This window comes from Lepisosteus oculatus, chromosome 5 (genome assembly GCF_040954835.1).
Source record: "Lepisosteus oculatus isolate fLepOcu1 chromosome 5, fLepOcu1.hap2, whole genome shotgun sequence".
Taxonomy (NCBI): Eukaryota; Metazoa; Chordata; class Actinopteri; order Semionotiformes; family Lepisosteidae; genus Lepisosteus; species Lepisosteus oculatus.
In genome coordinates this window covers 52,825,575-52,839,931 of record NC_090700.1, presented here as the reverse complement: position 1 = coordinate 52,839,931, position 14,357 = coordinate 52,825,575, and the positions used below count along the sequence as shown (strand labels likewise).

General features: G+C 40.0%; 1 protein-coding gene across 1 annotated transcript in view; it reads right to left on the bottom strand.

Annotated features, from left to right (window-relative positions):
* Positions 1 to 14,357, bottom strand: part of slco3a1a (solute carrier organic anion transporter family member 3A1a) — a 68,346-nt gene that overhangs the window by 17,977 nt on the left and 36,012 nt on the right. The window lies entirely within an intron of this gene.

Genomic DNA, 14,357 nt, shown 5'->3' with positions numbered 1-14,357 from the left:
GGGAATCACAACACCAAGCCCAAAAATAAAAAAATAAAACCTTTCATCAGACGGCTCAGTATAGTTTGAAACGCAGGCTTTGACTCAGTAAAATGTTCACAACTTAGTTTAGCATAAACCTTTGGTTAGTAAGAATGATTTTACATTCAAAGATATCACATCTGGGTGGGGGATCTATGATGTGAAAGAAGCACCTTGTTTCGAAGAATACAAAGGTTAAGAATGAAAACATGTATGTGTCTCATGTTAAAACAGTGATATATCTATTATTTGAGTAGAGTGCAAAATGTGGTTCACTTTTTCTTAGCCCAAATAAACCCATCCACACCAAAAAATATGTTGAAGTGAAATAAAGAAGTATTACTTTCATTTTGTGATTCTGACATCTGCACCCATAAACTTTTAACACTACTTTTAAGAACTGAAGTCAACTTTGCTTAAAGCCAAAGGCTTTGAAAGTGATCCTGCAAAGTCGCACGGAAACCCACAATCTTCTGCAGACCCTGTGTCCATGAGGAGGAAGGAATAAAACATACTGTTACTGGCTGGTCGACGTTTGAAAAACAAGGTGTAATAAAGAGAAAAAGAATTCGACTTGTCGTTCTGTAAAAAACACAGATCTGAAGGACGCCGGATGGATTGCAAACCGGAGGAGGGAGGAGGCAATCTGAGCCAGTCTGCTCGACTGGGGGCTGATTGCAATCCAGTGCACGGCCCTTATCCCACATGAAGGACCTCAGAGTGTGAGCTTCAGAAATATGGTGGGGCTTTTCTATTTGCCTCCACATTCTTTCTGAGGAAAGTATTCGCAGATTTAAAGGTCTTATGTGTACCGTAAGAAGTGCATTACACCTCCAGTTACTGTAAGGGCATACACATCCATCAGCTGCAGAACATCAAAAGTAGAAAAGGGAATCAGCCAAATATGGACAAGGCAGCAGCCATCTAGACCAGCGATGCAACTATGACTGGACCAAACAGGACAGCACTGTCTGGGCTAACGTGCTCCTGTCAATCAGAAATCTGGCAACTCAAAGTCATTCACTAGTTATTCTTTTGTATTTGATTTTATAATGTCCATGTAAAACTGAATAAGGACTCTATAGCACATGGAACAGCTGTCTGTATTTAGAATACCACTTCTTTGCTAACTTGCCAGTAGATTAGTAAAATCTGTCACTGGTAGAATAATTAACTATTTACTGTACATTGAACTATAATGTGGTAACAGACTGTTTATGATTTTGAAGGCCTCTGATGGGCAGATTTACTGGTTAGATTTATTTCAGCAATGCCCTGCAAACACTGCAGTCCAGGCATGGCAAGTTGTGATGTTTACTAAAACCTTCAGGTAAAATAGCAGTGATATTGCCTGATTTTACCCGATATCCATTGCTATTGAAATATATAAATATTGTAGCTTGTGTGTAAGCAATTTTTTACTTCCTTTATTTCTAAAGTGTACGTTTGCAGGTTTTTTACATCTTCTCAAATTATGTGCGCCACAGAACTCATGCAGCGCATCAAACAGGGAATACTTAAACTAAATTGCACAGTCGTAACCCAAACAGAAAGAAATCTCATGCAAATGAAGACATGCAAAAATAAACATTCAAAGGGAAGTAGAACATAAAAATAACCCCATGTTTTTGCTAGTATTGCGAAGGGCACCTCCTTCTCCAAAAGAGTATCCAATAAAAACCCAGAACGCCTTCTGTCACTCTGAATTGATGGTTTTTGCCATCAGTTGGCTGTGGGGTGTACAGTAATGAAATATAAAAACCCCAAGGAGTGGCTAGGCCTCATTAATCTGGGAGGTTTTTATAGAGCTCCTTTGTACCCACGGAGTGAGCAAATTAGGAATTTATGACTGAACTGCCTCCCTTTTTTGCCGTGAGCATTCTGTATGGAAGGATGGATTGCATGCTGTAGCATGTCACTTGGCCATATCAAAAATTAGCTAAGACTGCGCAAAGTGGAGATGATGCCCGCAATCTGTTATTTTAACAAGCTCTTAATGAGTATCTCCTTGTAGTGCTCTACAAAATAAATAAAGAAAGCTATGATGCTCAGATTAGCAGCGGTGGCCTCAGAAGAAAATTGCCCGGGCCGCGGGGCTGGTTTCAGAACTGGTGCATCTATTGTGGCTCTGAAGGGCAAACCACACTCTGTGCCAGAATGCTCCCTGAGCTTTATTCATCCTGCGGTCTGCTTTCTGGCCAGGACGGGTTCCACAGGAAGAAAAAACCAAACCCCAAAACAACCACAGCATTCCCAGGAGACAGCTAATGAATAAGAAATGCTCTACGACTGGAGATTTCTCTTCATTCAGTGCAGTTAGTATATCCACCTTTGGTCTACCAGAAATGTTTCCAAGAGTCATGTATGAACAACGCTTTAGAATCAAGGAGGAACCCCTAGCTAACCTCTAGTGGAGAGTATTTTTAAAGCTCTCTCTCCACATGACAGTCTGCACAAGGGACTGAGGAGCTACAGCAGGTTCCTTATTCAAACCTCACGGTAGTAGAGGAGTAATACAATTTCTTGTATGAGGAATGTGTCTTTTCACATACCCCAGCTTGCTCTCCATGAGAGACAGGGAGAGAAGCTTGGGGTCAGAGCACAGGGTCAGCCATTTATACAGCACCCCTGGAGCAGCTGGGGTTAAGGGCCTTGCTTAGGGGCCCAACGGAGTAGGATTCCTCTGCCGGCCGCGGGATTTGAACCGGCAACCTTCCAGCCACAGGTGCCTGAGCCACAGAGCCACCGCCCCATGTACAATGGAATTCTTGTGAAATAACAAATGGATTTCATTTAACACCAATGATCACTGTTTACACAATTGTTGTTCTTAATGAAGATGCTGTCTTTTTACTGGACAATGCAATAATCTCATAAGAAACAGACATCTGGTTATGCAACCTTGAATATTTTGACCAACAGCGCAGGTTTGTACTTTTAAGGATATTCGAGAAAAATGAGTTTGGACAGTATTGACAGAAAATCTTTTTGTAACAGGCCCCATCATAAAGAAATGAGAGATCATTTCACAGTTGACTGCACTCAAGGTGCATGTTTCAAGGTGCATGAACACTGGGGGTTACAGTGTGCCTATTTTCGAGGCATCTATTTTGCTGTAAAAAGCAATGCAATACTTATTATGTTGAATTATCATTACATTCAAAGAGGAAATCAAGAGAAGCCACATTAAAAATAAATAATAATAAATAAAATAAAAATGTTCTAAACTAAGGAATAATCATGGGTAACTAAAAGCCATGGATGATTTTTCATCATCATATAAATACAATATTTCCGATGACATAAGAGAGCTTTACTTTTTAAAAGCCTGCTGGATTGCAATGCCATAAACAAAAAGTTGAGGGTTTCAATACTGGAGTACATGTCTCTGCACAACATAAACACACAGCTTGCCCTGGTTAGCATAAGGATATCTTTTTCTTATCAAAGCAAGTCTAGCTCTAGGCATTAATTCAATTACAATTAATTACGCTAATGTGTGTTTTATCTTTTGCACATTATTTACGTTACTTTTATTTCTATCACAGCAAAAATAAAAGCTAAGTGGCACTACTAGTAATTACTGTATCTGCAATATTCCCTTTAATTGCTTTGAAATGTTTTTTTTTCCCTATTCTTTTCCAACAGCTCTATTACAGGAGAGATACGAAACAAACTCATTTGTTCCCGGTGTATTTCACTAAAGCATTTAAGCAGTCTGTGAATTATACTGTGTGTTGAACATCTCTGCTGTAATTTAATCTTGCACCCATGCTCTGTTGTCTTTGTCTGCTAGTAATTTGGTTAGGTATCTGCAGAATAGAATCCCCTCTATCCTGCCTATTACTCCGCTCTGTAAGTGGTATTAATTAACCCAGAGGTCCATGCGTACCCTACTGTATTGTGGACAAAAGGAGATTGCAGTGCCTTCAAGTGCATGTGTGTCATTTGTTCAGTTGCACCTAATTACTACGGAAACAGATCTGCAAATGGAGGGGTCTGGGTGCACATGACTCGATAGCTGCCTGTTCAAACTCCCAGCCAGCAGTTCTAAATCAGCCCTGCCTTACGCCTGCCCTGTTTTCTGTTTGTGTATGATTCAAAAATAAAGATGATTATATTCCCAATCTAATAAACAGCGACTAACATGAGTACCGGGGAGCCTGAATCAGTAAGTTATTTAATACTTTCCAAAGAATAAAAAAGAAACACTTGACAATGATGTCTTTTCTAGGTTTATCAAATGCTCCTTTATCCTAACAAGTGCTGATCTAGAGAATGATCTAATCTAAGGCACAGCTTGTGAACACTTCCTCGACTCTATAGAAGTTTTTAAAATGGTAAAATAGTACTCACAGCCTTCTATGAAATTCTAATTGGGACCAATAGTGTTAACACAAATTTGCTTGAATTACAAATGTTTTAGTGGGATTTTGTAACTATTTACAGTATACGTTTACTCATGAATAGAAACTGTATTTTTCCACAGAATCCCATCTAATATGGAAGTTTTCTATTCCCATTAATAACTTTCTATTCCCTATTACATTAACATGGTAGTGCCTTTTTTCCACAGTGAAATATTTCACAGAAATCCTGTTCCATTGGGGGGCGAGGTACAGTACATAATTTCAAAATGTACAGCTCCCATTATGGAAGAGCCCACTTTACCTTAAGAAAAAAAGGAACAAGATTTTTGCACTTTTCTCCTGTATGAATTGGTGGCTTGTGTATGTGAAACATTAAAAAACTGAACTGAACACGGTGTGATATTGCAACTTGTAAAATATTTATTTTTTCTACACCTCCTGTGAAAACAATTTTACATACAGCACTTGATATTTCAGTGAAAGTGATGCTTTTTGAAATGATTAAAAAGCCCTTGGGAGAAGGGAAATGGGACGTTAAACACCCTGATATTGCTTTCACTGCAAGAATACCTTTTGCCTTCTGTAATGTGTGTTCTGTGAAGTACAGACTTGGGTCTCTTTTACAGGCATTGCCAGTTAATGGATCTTTTTCTAATAGACTTTTCTCTAATAATATGAGTGCAAAACTAGGTCACTCTTGCCAGTAGCATCAAATCAAGACTGCAACACTTTATGTTGCTCATAAAAAGACATTGAGAGTCATACCTGTGTTGTTATTCTGACCATCAATAAGTTGACCATAAATAAAACTGGAAATCTCAGTGTTCCAGGGTTTTCCTTTTTTTGTAATATATGAAAAGCATACGTGCAGAGTTATATATGAAAAACATTCATACCTAGACAGAGTTGTGTAACACTTATACTATACTTTTTGACATGAAAGGCATTACTTGTATCAACAGGAACATCTCTCCCACCCTTCAGTTGAATTTAACTCCTCCTCCTCCGTTTCCTTGCTTGCTTTCAGTCTCTTCTTCTCTTTGATTCCCCACTGTCCCTCAGTGCCTCTGAGGCTCTGGACTCATAACTGGAAGGCTGTGGGTTCAACTCCCAGATGAGCCACTGCTGTTGTACACTTGAGCTCGGTACTTCAATCTGAATGAGTCAGTAGAAGTGCCTAGCTGTACAAAAAGGTAGAAAATGTAAGTCACTTTGGATAAAAGCATCAACCTAATAAAAAAATATATAAACAAAGATGATATCCCCAGTTCTCTATCTGTCAGGAAGCTCCCAGTCCAAGGCCACACTGCAAAAAGGCAGAGAAGTCTCCATGGAAAGTCCAGCCAATTGAAGTCCAGTCTTTGAAACACCTGGGAAATCAAATCCCCATAAAGATCTCATCTTGCAGATATGAGACCAGTAACACGTCATGTCCAAATGGCAAGAGGGACTCTGCTACTGATGCAAAGTTACAGGTCAAAGGTTACTGTTTGGAGAACATCCGTTCATCAAGGAAAGATGAGGGATTTATTAAGTTCTGTGTGCTATTAATATACCGTTTACCAACATACCAATTGCTTCAGTTACAAGTGGAGAATGATGCTTTAAATCTAAACTCTACACACTGTATTTTTTTAAAAGGTTCCTTGATAAAATCTGTTTCACCAGCTGCTTCTAAATCAGCAGCAAAGTTTGAGACTATAGACTTGTCCCCACATTCACCAGAAGAGAATCTCACTTTAAAGGACATTATTGACAATTCTGCAGCAACGTGCTCTATTAAAAAAAGGGGGTGAGAGAGACATTTTAGAGAAGTAAAATACTTGTGAAGTGAGGCAACACGTGGCTGAGCTAGTAGGAAATGACACAGCTCATACACAGAAAGAATGGGGACGTAGTGAGCTGCCAGGTGTTTCCATGGCATTTGAACAGAAATGTATGAAGCAGACTGCGATAGCAGTAAGAAAAGTATAGGAGTTTGTCTGATGTTCAAACACACACTCTCACGGATTGACAGCCATGACTGAATCACACGAATGATGGAAACAAATCAGAATGGCACTGAGGGATGGGACTGAATCACGCCACACACACTGTACCTCTACGTCACATTAAATCAGCAAATTACATTCTGACGAAATGCAAACGTAGTAAAACACTCAGGAGGATCTAACCTTAAGACTCTTTTACAGAGAAAATAAAGCGATAAAATGAAAGTGATGCGCACTGAGCCCAAGTCAACTTCCATACAGTAGTTTCTTTTCACTGTACGCCAAGCAAGACACACTGAAAAGGAGAAGTATCCCATCTGACAGATTATTAAATGAACCTGACAGCTCTGCAGAGCAAGGAAAGGGGAATCAGGGGCTTGCGATCCTGGAAGAGTGGGTCAGAGAGATGTTAGCTTACAGCACGCAGGGCGCTGGAAAAGCCATATTTTTCAAAAATGTCACAAGCAATGAACTCTGTTTCTGCCTAGTGCATGTGCAGTTCAGTTTACCCAAGGAGGTCACTTTGTGCCCAAAAAGTATTTTTGGCACGCAAGTACCTTGCACATAAAATGAAGTGGAATGAGTTTAAGCAATTATTTTGCAATGTATACATTACAGCGGGTTGCTAGGGGATTGATGATTGATACAAGTCTGGAAATCAACGCGGAACCCTAAAGAGTGAGCAAGATCTGTCTTCTTAAAAGTAATTCTGAGGACGCAGATGGGTCACAGAGGAAAATTCATCCCGCTGTTTCTCACAGTTACATCTCATTTTGATGATGGATGAGAGCTTTATAGTGGCCAGAGAGCTCCTACACCTTAACCACTGCTGACTCGGTGAACTCTAAGCCAAGAGAAACAAGGCTGCCTGTGTGCTGACCTGTGCTCTTGTTTAAAAAGCATTAAATCACACCAATCCTTAATTTATGCCCTCAGAGCACAGTCAGGACAAGAATCTAAACTGCACAGGTCTGTTAGGGAAGTACTGATTACCGAGTGGAAAGCTCGTAAATCAAAAAATACAGAAACAGATCTACAGTATGTAGCTTATTATTGCACCATGTGCTTTGTCATGGAAAATTAATAAAATAACGATTATAATCAACTGAATTAATACTATATAATCAATGATTAAAATTAGACATTAGTATAAAAAGGTTTCAAATTATGTTTTAAAAAACAATTTAAACACATGGGCAGACTAAAGACTTCTGAAGGCAGGAAGCAATATTACAGCGGACCCAGGCTCTCATCATAGGTAGTTTAGACCTTGACTCAATGAAAAGGTTTGTACTGTACTTTATAGGTTGACCTCTTTCAGTCCTGAATAGTTGTGGAAGGTGTGGAAGAAGGGGGTGGTGGCAGTAGAGATTGTTCACAACTTTTTTATTTGGTATTGTTCCAAAAAAATGCAATTAAAACTCCCTTTTGGAAAAATGGCCACATATGTAAAATAACAACTTTGCTCACTTTGTTTAAAGAACTGGAAAACCAATAGGACTCATAGCACCTTTTAAATATCTTTTAAAGGTGAAGGTTTAATCATGTTTTAAAAGCACAAAGACATACAGCACATTTTGGTATGACAGTGTCAGTAGTAAAAGACTGGTACAGAGACATCGAAGGTCTTTCTGAGCTGTGGTGCACAATCTTGGGAAAAAAAAACGTTATTACAGTATTGTAAGAGGATGGAGTGCAAAGGAATCTTAATGCCAAGGAGGCTGGGGACATGCACTGTTTTGCAGCCGAGCACTGTGTCAGATTTCAAGGCAAACAGGAACTGTTTCTTGGTTGGAATGCAGGAAACCGTGACTTCACCACGCAGCGCTCGCGTTTCGGCAATTCATTTTGCCCCAGTTGTGGAGAAAGTGAAGCCCGGAGCTGCGGCAGCCGCGGGATCAGCCCACTCCGGCTCTCTCGGAGGGCGGGGGAGAGCCCTGTATTCCCAAATCCAATGGAAGTCTTTCACTGCAGCGGACACCGAGGCTAGGCCGAGCAAACTGGATCACTTTAATGGGAAGGATTTGTGATGGCCAGCATTGTCATCAGTGTCCGAGCCCGTTTCCGGCTGCTGGGTGGGCATTAAACTGACAGAGCAGCAGCGAGCTCATCAGCAATCGATTTCCAATTGTATTCTAAACAAGTGCCTTTAAATCAACCACACGCATGGCCTTTTGCCAATATCATCCAGTGTAAAAAGGATCCCCCCCCCCTCAGAGAGCCAGTTCGTCAGTTTCAAACGTGCTACTGTCCCTGCAAAGAACACGTCTGTTTTCAAGGCCGACAGAAAGGCAGGCACAGTCAAAAAGAGCACTGGGGACAGCTGAAGTCCTGGTTTATTTCATTGTGAAGAAAATATCATTCTTGCCACGTTACTGTCTAGTTCCACCAACATATTTGTAATGTCTCAGCTAGTTCAAGTGAACAAAATGGTTTGGAAATGACCATGCAGTGCTTTACATCTGCACTATTTCAGAAAGTCTCCTTTAAGTATTATCACACAGCCATCAGATAACATAAAAAACAACTCCTACATACTCTTCTTTTCTGCAGGTTAAGAGCACATGCACTTGAAAATGGGCAAGCTGCTCTCAGGCCGGCAGCTGAGCACATTTCATTTTCAGTGGGGTTTTTGGAAGCTTGTTGGCTCCAAAATAGAGTAAAATAGAGTATTTTTTTATTATTTTTTTGGCTGGAATTTTTATTTGCATCTTATAGAGAAATGAGATCAGGTTTTGCTCCTAAACATGAAAAAGTGACAAAGTAACACTGTGGTACGCTTTGGAAGACGATAGCAGACTGAATATTTGATATCGCAAAAAAGATAAATTAACTGTATTCCATCTACTTGGCAGGCTATGACATTTTATTAGGATCACTAGGTAATTAACAGTCTGTTTCCAATGCTGGCTGCAGTGATTCACTATTCTTTTGACCTAAATAGCAGACCCAGGCAATGACATGGATGCAGCTCTTCATTCAAAACTGTCCTTTGCCATTTGGATTAAGATCTGCTCAGCACTCGGAGGCAGATTTCGTGCCAAATATTCTTCACGCACAACCTGGGCTTGCAGAACTTTCAGTGGCTGCCGGTCTTGCACATAAAAAGTCATGTTCAGTAAGTGTTTATCATAATGATGGATGATAGAATTGAGCATATAACAAGCACTGTGATACACTGCTATTCATTCTCAGTATTAATCTATTGACAGATAGAATATTAAACTGCCAAGTGTAACATTATGCAAATCTGTCTGTGGACTGCACACTTGGGGTTTGGTGAAGAGTCTTATGTCTTGTGGACAGTATTTGTATGGATTATCTTGCCATTTAGGGTCACCTTTATATAACTCATTAAGAATATGAATTCTTATGTACCGTACAAAGCTCTCAGGGGCTTGGCGTAGTGCCTTAAAATATTATCTTGAGAACAATTTTTATGACAAGCGAGTTTGGAAAATCACAATACAAAGGTTTATGCTGTCATTACACACACACTTTACGATAATTCATATAATGTCCAACATTTCTTGCACAGATTGTGATTCATTATAAGGGTTAAACCAGAAAAGATGACAACCATTTGCTATATTTGCCAAAACGCCCATTCTTGTTGTTGACTTCTATTTTCAAGCCCTTTAGTGCAGAGCTAATAATTGTAGTTTGCGGTTTGTGTCCATTACTACGGCTCAGTACTGGAGCTCCATAAATTCATGCACTAGAGACTAGAGAAAGGGGGCAGAAAACAGCAGACCATCAGGACATTTACAATACGGTACAATACAAGCTTTGGCAATGTAGACATCTGTAATACCAGCTCGTAAAGGGAAAAATAAAACCAGGTCAAGACATGAATCAATAATTACCACTGCTTACTACAAGCATGAGTCACCTTCGTATTTGGATTCTATTTCTCAGACTCATTGGAACATCCCTGTCAGTCAGTTTATGCTCTATGCTTACACAGAAGCTTGTCGATTAATTCATTGTTGCTGTATGTGCAATATTATAAACAGCCCAGTCCAGTGTTGATGATGCCTGGAGCACCTAGAGAAAAGCTGACAGAATGGAGAGAGGAATGAAGTATGGTAACATAATTTAGTAAAAAAACAAATCCTAGGAAAGGCTCATCAGTAACTAAGGTGTCACTGCTCAGTAGTCTAAAAGACAATATTGAAGGAAAGATTACAAAAAGTAAAGAAGAAATTATGTGACTGAGTGCTGACTAATTTTACCACTCTGGAATATCTGTTAAAACACTCACAAATAAAAAGGTCTGGCTGTGACTTACATGGATTTGTCTTTAAAAATTGCATAGTGAAGAATAAGAAAATCTCTGTGGTATTTTAAGAAGAGTGTTTTTGATAACCTGATAAACCCTGTTCTAACAGACAGCATTCGGCCCTGACACGATTTTACAAAACGAAGATGGATGAAGTTGAGGAAGACAGAAAAGAAATAAATGAAAGAGGTGGTAAGCAGTTTACATGATTTACAAGTAGCTTTTAACTAAATCGTTTCACAATCAAGCTTCTGGCTGTTTGGTTTATTGACTGCAGGAAAAATATCCTGCTTTCAGGCATTGTTGCTGAGGGTGGCTTTTCTAAGGTTCAGGTACAGTTGTACTTCCCTATGATTAGAGAGAAACACAACAGCAGGACCAGACACTACCATCTTATTCATTCATTACTACTTTCATCCTTAAAATCTAGTGTATTTACATTTTTGCAAAGCTAGTTTCTTTATAAATGATCTAAGCAGGAGCCCAATTGGATGTGAAGCTTTCTTTCTATGAACACACTCCCTCCTGTGGCCCAGGCCAGAGCAAGAACAGGCGAGGCTGTGAAACCCATAGTCTCAAGTAAACTGGGAATACAAGATCGCCGTAGTTTTGTTCACAGCTGCGTATTAATTTAATCTTCCTTAACGCAATGCATTGAGCCTAATAAATGTCATCCTTAGAATGCTTCCTGAAACCTTTTTTCCACCTCTTAACAAATTTGCAATTTAAGATGTTTAACAGGGAGGTACATTTTTGGAAGGTAGTAGTGTTTGTATCTAGTACCAAACGGAAAAAGAATGACATTTTCTGGGTACAAGCAGACATGAAAATTAGATTGGTGTTAGAGAGCTGGGTTTGAGTCATTCTAAATGAAAAAAAGGTCTGAATGTCACTGGGTGTATTCTGCTTCCCCACTCTGAAGCAGCAGGGCCAGATGGTGACTTGAAGCTGAGGAGGTGAAAGTGAGAGATGCCAGGCTTTTTCTGCAGATATTTTCTTGAGAAAGTACAAGAAAATAAAATCAAAAAGGCAACACAAGGAAAAACACTTCTGTTTTAGTGAGAATGTTGCACAAGCCAAAATAAATTAGGCTGTAGCCATCTTGCCAAAAGCTGTTGAGCAAAAGAGAGAATATTGAGTACTGTTAATATTGAATACTGAGTCCACCATTTCTATCAGGCCTAAAACGTGTTTCTTTGGGCTCGTCAACAGAGGAGGAATGGTTCAGTGCAGCTGCTACATACTCACTTGTTGAGATAAAGTGGGTGAACTTCCTTGACAGAGCTATGATATACTGTAGCCACACCTTCTTACACTTAGAAATAGGGCAGGTTTTGTGTGTGTATACTTGCCCCAGACAATGATGAGTCACATCAAAACCACAGCTGTAGCCATAACCAGAGAGGATTTGAAAATGTATATAATATCCCACAGATGGCTCCGTCTCACATTACAGCAAAGAGTTTACAACATAAAAACTCTGCAAACAAGAGGGGGCCATTCAGTCCTTCCAGCTTGCTTAAATTTTACAAGCTAATTGCATTGTAAATCTCATCCAGTTGATTATTGAAAGAAACTATGGTAGTGGTTTTAACAACATGTCCAGATGGATTGTTCCATACTCCCACAAACCTTTGCATTCATAAAATCCTTCTTTTCTCAGTTTTAAATATATATCAATGTCCACTTTACTGACTTTATCAATGGCTCTGAGGATTTTGAATACTTGAATCATGTCCCTTCTTAGGTTTCTCTGTTCTGTGTGACACACTACAAGAATTAGTTATTTTAATGTAGATCATGCCAAGAAACCTACTTGCTTTTCCATTGACTGATACCAGAACAACATTTTATTTGTACTCCACCAAATTTGTACACATTATTCTAAATGAAGTCTAACGCATAATACAACCACTTAATACCCCTTAAACTCATAATATAGACCCTTAATTAAAATTCTATACTCTTCACTCAATATGTTTTAACATTCTCTATGTCTTTCGATTACTGGTGTCACACCGTGCCAGAAAGGTGAAAACGATATGATTTTCTTTTTGTATTTGCAGATAAAAAGACCAGGAACCACTTGGAAAGCCCAGAATTTGCTTTTTAAAGGCTATTTTTATCAATGAGGTTTCAGATTCCTTGTCCTGTCCTTCTGCAAAAGCTCTAGGTCAAGGTCAAGGACATTAATCTAGAATTGCAGGCTTACTAAGTCCTCTGTTTTTTTTTCCATTAAATTATTTTAATGTACTTTCAAAACATTGTGAGTTTATAAGCTGCAAAAGAAAATGGATGTATATGGTACATCCTCTGGTTAATGTTACAGACCTCACAAACCTTAAAAAGCAACCTTTACCCCTACCAAGTCTCTGCTGAGAAACTGAAGACATTTCCCAGAACACAGCTCATGATTTGTAATTATTTAAGTAATGTTAGCTTGCAGCGGTGCACGGTGATAATGATAGCCTTTTCTTAAATGCCAAGCGCATAAACGGATTTGGCGTGTTTGCAAACACAGCGAGGACCGATGTGTGATGGGAGCAGCCCTGGGAAGAGTCTCCTGGATCGCCCGTTCTGTTTTGAAAGATGAGAAGGAAGAAGGCAAACAAAGCACCTGGCAACTAGCTCTACTGCCCCTGTCCTGCGTCAAGGGTGAGGACACTACTACCCTGTGGCTGCCCTGCATTGCATTCAAGGTTAGTACAAACAATTCCAGATGAGAAGCTCATTTTTGTTGCTGGCACCTAATTGATGAAAGGGTCTCGTCCAGTTGTGTCTTGACGGGAATCTGCTTCAACCGTGTTGCCTATTACCTTAAGTATTTAAGGTTTCCCATTAGAGCCATCATGCTCATGGGATTATCACAAGAATCAACTGTCGGTCACAAAAGAAAGCAGGTTAGACTTGCTGTGTGACACACAGAAATATGGGGTGGCAGAGGGTAATGGGTGAGCTGCACTCATTACTGGCAGGTTGTGGGTTCAAGTCTCAAGTCTCCACTGCACACATGGCTGCTGTACCTGGAGTGAGGTACTTTACCCCAGTTGCTCCAGTTTATATCATAAACAGGGACCAGCACTGCTGGGAATAATCCCTGCGATGGGCTTGCTCTCCAAGGCTCCTCTAGTTTCATCCTCTTCAGAGCACAGAAAGCAGGATGAGCTCTGGACCGATGAGCCACTCCGGCATGGACAACACTCTTATATTTTAAAAAGCAATATAACCCACCACATTTCTTAAAATCGCTCTATGTCTATATGATAGAAATCCATTACATTTTAGAAATGAAATGATACAGTACTGACAATTCCTTTGATTTCTCATTTTCCGAAGAAGAGAAGCAGGAAAACTAGACACTGGCTTTTACAAAAGAAGACAAGAACCCAGCAGAGTCCCTGGCAGGGAAGGGACTCGGAGACGGAAGACCCAGGGATTGATGCACCTGAGGCAAGTTTCCGAACTCGGCCGCCTAGTGCTCGAGTGCACCCAGCTGCACAACAGCTGGAACACGAGGTAGCAGGGAGACGATCTCCAGACTGCAGCTGGCGACTCGTCCAGCAGGTGGCTTGTGATGATTGTTAGGGATGGAGAGCCAAATGCATGTTTCCAAAGGACTGCAGCAGGATGCCTTCACAAAGCCCAAGAATTGGATCCTGTTGGAAAAGGACTTCCTCTGGTACATGATAACTC